We start from the raw sequence: 8,727 nt of genomic DNA, 5'->3' as shown, positions 1-8,727 counted from the left end.
CCCACTCTTATTATATTGTTTCTGTAGAAATGCCAACTTTTTGATGAAGAAATGTGAGAGGTGGATTTATAGTAGTATGATTATAGGTCACCAACTTGCTTGTGATGGGAATTTTGGAAACTGCACCACTGGAGGTACATTTCATAAAGTATGCATATTTAATGATCTCAGGTAATATGCTGTGATAAGTAATCATATGGTAGCTATTTGTGTGTGGTTAATTGGTTGCTATGACCATGGTGTGATTATCACCAAATTATACAAGAGTGCCTTTTGCTTCATTGGATGCAACCGTGCCCCAGGTCATATGTCTTGGAAAGAAACTGGGCTAGATTTCTGTTCCCTGCCTCTCACTTGATGGGGACTTACATTATGAAACTTACACGGCTGTGTAGGAGACCTTACTAAGTTACTTATAAAGATTGGTTTCATATGATTTCTTACAAAATGCTCACGTGTACAGAACAACTTGTATAGTCTATACATACAGAATTTCAAAAGATTGCACTTATCACAGTGACTCCAATTCAAATTACAGAAACAGAAGCAGTGAGGTCAAAAGGTCAAAGAGAAAAGTCACACAACTCTAGAGATGGGACAGAAAGAAAATGGTTTGGCAAGGAGGAGATAAACGCAAGAGAGAGGGAAGGAATGGGAGAGGGAAGGGTTGGAGGAGGAAGGGAGAGAGGGAGGGATGCAAGAAGGAAGGAAGGAAGGATAAAAAAAGCAAAGTAAGACTGATGCATAAAAACAGAATATTATTTTTAAAAACATTGATGAACACTTCTGCCTTTTTTTGAGGTGGGAGACAGGTATAGATCCTAGTCTCCTATGTTAATCAATTATAATTATAAAAGAAGGAATGGAGAGATTGCACATATGCATACCCAAAGAGAGAGAGACAGAGAGACACACACAGAGAGAGAGAGAGAGAGAGAGAGAGAGAGAGAGAGAGAGAGAGATGTGTAAACTGCAAACTAAGCCCACGATAGGAAGCCCATGATAATTAGCTTTGCCAGTGAAGAGGTGGTGCCTCTCAGTCCAGCATACCCTTCTCAGAAGCTGTGGGGGAAAAGCTTCTGTGGGTTAAAGTTAGGTCAGTTCAGAGGAGGAAATGCTCTGAGGCCAATTCATTGTTTCATTTCACAGCACATTGCCTTATGCTGGTTTCCTGGGCCCTTGGTAATCTATGAAAAAGATAAACAAGACAATGATGCTGAGTTTGTGTGTCCTCACAGAGACTCTAGCCAAGCTAGGAATACTGGAAATGAAGGGATGGGCTGGGGCCAAGACTAGAGACCTTGAAAATAGGCTGCTGCCTGGGAGAGTATCTGTAAGCTGATGATAATGGCTGTTGGCTTCAGACCTTGGCAGATGTATTTCCCAAACAGTTTCAGATCTAATGAGTCCAGAGAACATCCCATGGGCCAGAGCAGGCATGTTATTGCCAGATTACGGTAGGGAAATGGAGAAAATCTTAGGGTTTAAGTGAGTGATGGGGACACCAGGAACGAGTGTCTCAGCCTGAATTCACACAAACACTTTTGCTTCCAAGCTCTTTCCCAGGAGGGGCAGGGGAAACAGAGGCTGCAAGGATGAGTGAGATTTCAGGGAAGAGGGATGTGGCTCTCCAAGTGCACGTCTAGTCCCCTGTCTTCATGTTTGTTCTCAGGCTCACAAGTGCTGTCTGAGCCTGCTAATGCCACTTCATCACAGAGGATATTTGTCACACCACCTAGCTGCCTGACACTTCCCCAGCCCTTAATCTGAGTTTAAATTTCCATGTGTATGAACCTCACTACCCTAGGATGAAGTCCAAAACTCACTTTTCCAAATTCCTTTGCAGGTGGACACAGCATGGGCCAGGTCTTGTCAGATATATGTGCGCAACAACTTTGATTTGGAAAAGAGCCCTGTAAAGTACAGAGTTTGGGTGAGGATCATAAAGATCTGTGTGTTCTGTAGAGGCAGAGGCTGTGGTGGCCCAGGGCCCAATCTGCTTGGCTGTGACAGTGGAGTCTCTCCTGGGCCAGTAATTAGGGTATTGGGCCTACCTGAGCAGCTTCCAGCATGTACCCAATACAACAAACAATAGAATCCACAGAATACAGTTGGTTGCACTATTATTTGCAACTAAGAAGTCAGTAATTCAATTGTAGATTTTGTGATCACATTTTAGAAAGCATGTACATATTCAACCCTTACCAAAGCAAACTAACGACAAAAAACCAAATAGTAAAAGTGCTTATTTTATTTTAAAGAAACACAAAACATACTAATGTGAGATGAGATTCGCAAATTTGGTTGAATTCAACTAGAGATTGTAAAAAAATGCTCAAAGTGATGGCTCCTTAAAGTCACAGGACTGAACGCGGCCAGGTGGAGGTGGGATAAGGAAGGCATGCTGGCCTCAAGGCTAAAAGTTAAAGGCCACTGTAAAAATGCAGCTACTGAGATGAACAAGGCCTTAAGGCAGAACTCCATGATGAACAAAAATAGCAAAATTTTAAATAAAAGCAAGATAACAATTACTAATTTTCCCTTTCACCTAAAATTGCTATCTAGTTATCTATCTTGTCTTTGGAAAGCTTAAATGGGTTATTTTAAAATAAATTAATAGTACAGATTAAGCTACTAACTGCTTACTCAGATATTCAAATTTTGACTCTTTTCCTTTCTGGTATATGAATATTCCCCGGCAGAGTACAGAATCTTTCTGGGAGCATTCCTGAGCCTACCATTTGGATTAGATCAGAATCTCCATGTCCAAACCTGTCTGAATTTTGTAGAAATATTAACTCTGGCTGAATCTCTAAAATAACAGAGGAAAGGGGGCCAAATTAAACACAAGAAGACATCATATCAAATTTTAAAAAATATCTGGGTGGATGTCTGTCCATCCCTTCCAAATAGATGCGTTAGCAAGTCACAGTGAGGATAATGGTAATTAACATCCATGGGACAGTGTGTGCCAGTGGCTTGTTGGTGCTTTTTGTCACAATCGTATGAGTTGGAGCTTACAGGAAGAGTTAATGGCAGGGTCATTCGACTCAAGCCCAGGTTTGGACTGAAGTCTTCCTGCTACACTATGCTTCTTTCCAAAAGAGTGGACCGATTCATCCAAGAAAGCAAGTCTGAGGACCACGAGGCATCAGGAATGGGCTTTCCTAGCAGGTCATTGGCATTGTTAGAACTACAACTTGGGGGATTCTTTTTGGTAAGTGGAGACATGAAGCTGAGAAGGCCATGAACTTCAGACATGGATGCGATGATTCTGTGAAATGACTCAGTCACCGAGTTTTCCCTGACATCCTGTGAAGTTCATTATGTAGTCCTTGATGTTGTGATGAGAACCTCTGTACCCAGACACAAGTGGAAAAATGGGGGCTCAGCTTACTAAGGTAATTTGAATAGTAAAACTAAGACAAGAACTCATTTTTGTCAATCCCAGCTAAGACTCAGTCCACTGAATTTTATAGCTATCCCGATTCGGTACTGGCCTCAATATAAGCAGAAAGTTACTTTTCATCTGCAAAGCTGAGAGACTGCTCTTAAAAGACTTAGTCCAGAGAGCAGAGGTGAAAAACAGGCATTTTACTGACCTAATCTGGTTTTCAAGTCCCCCCCCCGGCCACGTCTGTCAGACGTTTGAAAAATTTAAACTAGTTGATAAAATTTAAGAATCAGAATTTTCACATGCAAATCAAGACTTCTGGCTTCTCTTAAAAATTCCAAGAGTGGAACATACTGGAACCAATGTCACACCTGGCAACACTGGCTAGACCAGGGGATGTGCTGGAGCCAGCTCACCCTGGCCCACAGCAGCCAGTGACAAAACGCTCAGAAACAGTGTGAGCCACTTGTTAAACAACTGAGAACATAACTGGCCACAGTGCGATTATTTACACCGCTCATGTTGCAAATACTACAAATCAGAGTCTTTTTCTTTCCTTTCTCTTCTCTTCCCTTTGATTCTCTTTCCTCTTTCTCAACCTCTCTGCCTGACTTCTCCAACCTTCTTTCCTTCCTTTGTTCCTTTGTCCTTTCTTTCATTTCCTTTTTCAACTGCTATTTGCTTTTGAGTTTTTAGAGTGTCAGTTTACTAGCATACCTCTGGCCGGAATGGAGAACCTACCATGTTTAGAAAAGTACAATCTCTGGGGCCACCTTTATTAATTTATGTTACCTGCCTGGCTGGGGAAGAGCTGGAGGTGACCTCATGTAGTGCAGTATGGAGGTTCGTGAACAGTGGTCTCCCTTAAACAAACTCGCACACTGTTCTAGAGCAAGGACAGGAGACTCAGTCATCATAATCTCCTGATGTTAGGCTCATTTAAAGTCTAGCACAATTGTGCAAAATGGAAAGTTCAACTCAAGGAATTATTACACAACCAACATGATTTATCAATATCCAGTTCAAGAAATAAAATACTGATTCTGTGTTCATAAGCTCTTCCAGTCACTATCCTCTTTCTCTTCCCAAAAGTAGCTGCTCTCCTGATTCAGCTTTGCTTGCTTTTGAACTTGATCTAAATGGAATATGGAATATACATTATTTAACAACTTCTAGCTCCTCTGATTTAACATTATTTGTGAAATTCACCAATATTTGGAAAAGTTGATTTCTACCTTTATTCCTACACATATCCCACAATTTATTTACTCATTCTATCACGGGGTTGTTCTAAATTGAGCTATCTAGCTTGGGTTTCCCCAAAAGGAAATAGTAAAACAAAAGTTTTGCCTGCTGACAGTTTAAGAATGACTTCCCAGACAGCAGGATAGAAGAGCAGAGAGTGAAATGACAAGAGAAGAAAAGACAAAATGTGGAGATGTTGATAACCACCTCGCCCACTAGCCTTACAGAACAGTCATAGTTGCTTCAATATTTAATATTGTTTTTTAAAAAATAACACTTTAAAAAATGTGTGCAACCAAAATTACATACAAATACTTTCAATAAAAACATCACTTTCTAATGGCAAGTGATTGTTCCCAGATTGTGTCTCTTTAACAGTTGGTCTTTTTTAGCTCCATATCGTAGTCTGTTCATTTGATTGCTGGCTATGGCTATGCTCATGTATTGTGGGCTGCATGGTGAGATCAACACCTTCACACTTGACCTGAACCACAATCCAAAGTAAACAAAGAGAAAGGAAAAAGACAATGAGGAGTCATCATAATTGAGTACATTTCATTTATCAGGAAAGCATTCCAAGGCTTGGACTAATTTGAGACTCTCTGTTGTGCTACAAAATCTCTTCCTCTATGGGATGTTTTAATTCCTGCTATAGTAGTATCCAGGGGCCTGCTTTCCTCTACACAGAGTCTCAAAGTCTAGGCTATTTGAAACATATCATTTATGATTGAGAGATAGGAAGAAAAAGAACACCACTTTTCAAGGTCTAACCTCAAGTCCCTTTCTCCTTAGTTCCAACACAGGAGGAACCCCATCTGACTCTTTTATAGAGCCACGTAACAGTCCAATGTTCTCAATCTTAAGCGCTCCTTGGCTCCCATTTTTCATGATAAAATTTGCTTACTGGTTGTCAGTGTGGCCTGACCTGCTCAGGAGAGCTTCCTAGCAGGTGCACTTAGGAAAACCACCCTCAAGTAACTCTGGCGTCTGAATATGCTTTCAAAGCCCAAAGGCGTGGGGCTGGATGAATTCCAATTAAAAACAGTTTCTACTTAAGGTGCCCCTAAAAGCTCCCCTTTTCTCTTTTTGTAACTGGCAGTGCTCATGTCACTCCTCGGCTATTAGAAGTATAAACTCTCTGTCTCTGCCTTTACCCTGTGTGACATCTGTCCTGCCTATTCAACAGTGGAGACTGGGAAGTTCTGGGTTTCTTGTTTGTCCACCCAGCTATGCTAGGACATTGGTACAATTTCCATAGTGCAGTGTCCTGGGTAGAATCCTCTCTAGAAAGATACCCTTTCTTTATTTTAGAAACAGAAAAAGCCAAACTGACCTCAACATCTTGCACTAATAAACCTACAGAAGATGTTTTCAGATATCTCAACTTCTTTTCATCACTTGAGGAAGAAGTCCCGAGTCCAATATTTTGTTCACACTTCTCTTTCCCTTAGAGCAAATGTGGCTTGCTCATGAGTGCAATGGGAACTTCTATATTTCAACTCATACATTCATGGGCTCTAAACATGCCAACTCTCTGGACTTTGTAGGGACCAGGCAGTGATGAATGTGGACGGGGAGCAGTCTTCAGAATTTTATTTTAAAACTGGCCTGTTATATTAACAGCCAGTGTTCATTGGTGGGCTCACTATGTAGACTTATTAAGTACTTTCCACATACATCTCACTTAATTCTTTCAACTCTTTGATGCACCTGCTGATTGTAGTGCTAAACTGTGCCCTTGAATTCATGATTAGGACATGGTCGAGCTGGTATCCCAGCCCAAACATTTGATTCCAGTGGCTTCATTTTCAGATTTATGTACCAGTATTTCTTGCTTAGTCACCCAGCTACCTACCTAAATCTGCCTTCTTTGTGGACCCAGCTCCCAGTTCATCTCAAAAATGACTGAGAAATTTTATTTGAACTCAACCTAATCCATTATTTTCTCCCAAGGCCTCTAGAAAGAGGAGATGGAGCCCTTGGAGAGTTTTGATCTGCTGAGTAGTTGGAAGCATAGTCTACACAGGTAGCCCCAGACTTGCTAGCTTCCAGCTCCAGCTCTGTTGCCTAACAGATACAGGAATTCACAAAGTATTTAATCTTTTAAGGCTTAGTTTTTTTTTTTTAAATCTCAACCACAGTTTCATAATGATGCCTATCTGATAGAGCATTTTTTCCCTGTCTTTTTGAGACAGGATCTTGCTGTTCAGTTCGGTTGGCCTTGAGTTCACTTTGTAGCCCAGGCTGGTCTTAAACTCGCAGCTCTCCTCCTGCCTCAGCCTCCCAAGTGCTGGGACTATAGGCCTGTACCACATGCTCAACTAGAGTTTTTAAAGTATGATTAAATAAGCTGATATATATAAAATAGTGAAATAAGGAGCATTCAGGAAGGGTGCAGTGAATATGAGTATTACTGATTATAGAATCCCTTCTTAGTGGTTAGAAATTGTGTATAGATTCCTTTTTTATTCTAACCAACTCTTTACTCTCTGGTTTCCATTCTCACAGAATGTGTTATCCCAATGCCTGTGCTCCTCTCCTAGAGTTTGTTTCCACTGACTCGCCCTCACACTGGGTGTCTTTCCTCTTATCTTATGTTTATTATCCCTCTTCAGATGCTTGAAAGGGAGCTGGTGGAAATAGATGACATATGTAGCTCATCTGTCCAGAACTCAAAACAGACCCTGATCACAGATTCTGGAGTCAACCCTTTTGTGATTTGTCCAGAATGTGACTTAGGCTAGCAAGACTCCTAGAAAAGGATCTTCCTTCACAGAGAGTACTGATGTCCACAAAATGCACAGAGAGTGCTATCAAAAAAAGCATCACTTAGATATTCATAAAGCATTGGCTTCTCATCCCGAAAGTGCTGTTTGTTCCTATCAGTTTCATGTTTTCTTATCTCTTGGAAGTGCACAGTCTTGAAGTTAAACTTCCTTTTAGTACAGGAGCATTAGTCAGGAAGCATGTCAGAATTACCTACTTGAAAAGATTTCTCAAGATGGTTTTCTGTCCCGAAAGTCAAACATATTTAAGTTGCAGACTCTGTTATATAGGGGACAGTAGTTCTGTTACTGTCCCTTTTTTAGACCCTTCCTAGTGATGAACCACAGTCCTAGTGCCTTTCATATAGAAAGCACCTCTCTAAATAAGCAGCTCTGAAAATGGAAGTTTGGAAAATTAAAATAGTCATATTTCTGACTAAAGCCATTCTATATGCTCTTTAGTACACTATCCTTTTAAACAGCCTCTCTTTTCATTAACACAAAAGGCCCTGATTGATTTTCTTCCCCCCAGTAGTCATCATGACTGCTCCAACATCTATCCCATTTCCATATTTCAGATGCAGCATATGAGCCCTAGAAATAATTTAAGTACATACAGAAAATCAAAGAATGGATTCCATTTTGAATCCAGGTCTCCCATATCTTATCAATTTACCCAATAATATTGTCTTTCTCTGCAGGGGTTACTCTTTTATGCACATAAATGAGAATTAGAACATTTCTGCCCTGCTCCCTGCAGCTCTGGAGCTCTTCAGTGACTCAGCTGCTATCCATTTCCCTGCAACACTTGCTGTAAATTTGCTTTTAAAAGACATTCTCCTACCATACTGTCAATGCCCCTTGCATTAAAAATGAGAAAAATATGGAAACATGCATTAAAATATTCAGAAACAAATGGCTTCTTTATTACATAAAAGCTCTCATGTGTCTCAAAGGTACTGAGAATAGAATAATTTATCATAAATGAGATTATTCTTGCTGGGAAAGGGTCTATCTTAATGCCAGTTTTCTTGGGGATTAAACCAAACCCTAACAGCTCATTGGGGGTGTTCAGAAATATGTAAGTCAAATACTTAAAAGCTTTAAGTAGGAAGTACATGCTGATGCAGCAGTCTTGGGAAAGACAGGACACGTTCTGCTTGTTGTCAGCTTTAGAGGGTCAGCTATAGGGTCGGTGGAGGGGGGTGGGGAGAGGAATAAAAATAATGACCTCTCTGTAACCAAGTTCAAGATCTGCTGTGCTTTGGGGTTTGAAATGCAATGTCAGGACCTCAGACAGCTGATATTCATGATTTCAGCTGC

This window comes from Cavia porcellus, unplaced genomic scaffold (assembly GCF_034190915.1).
Source record: "Cavia porcellus strain 051 isolate PalLab524CR breed Dunkin Hartley unplaced genomic scaffold, mCavPor4.1 scaffold_11, whole genome shotgun sequence".
In the NCBI taxonomy this organism is placed as follows: Eukaryota; Metazoa; Chordata; class Mammalia; order Rodentia; family Caviidae; genus Cavia; species Cavia porcellus.
The sequence above is the reverse complement of the archived record's forward strand: the minus strand, read 5'-3'. Positions refer to the sequence as shown.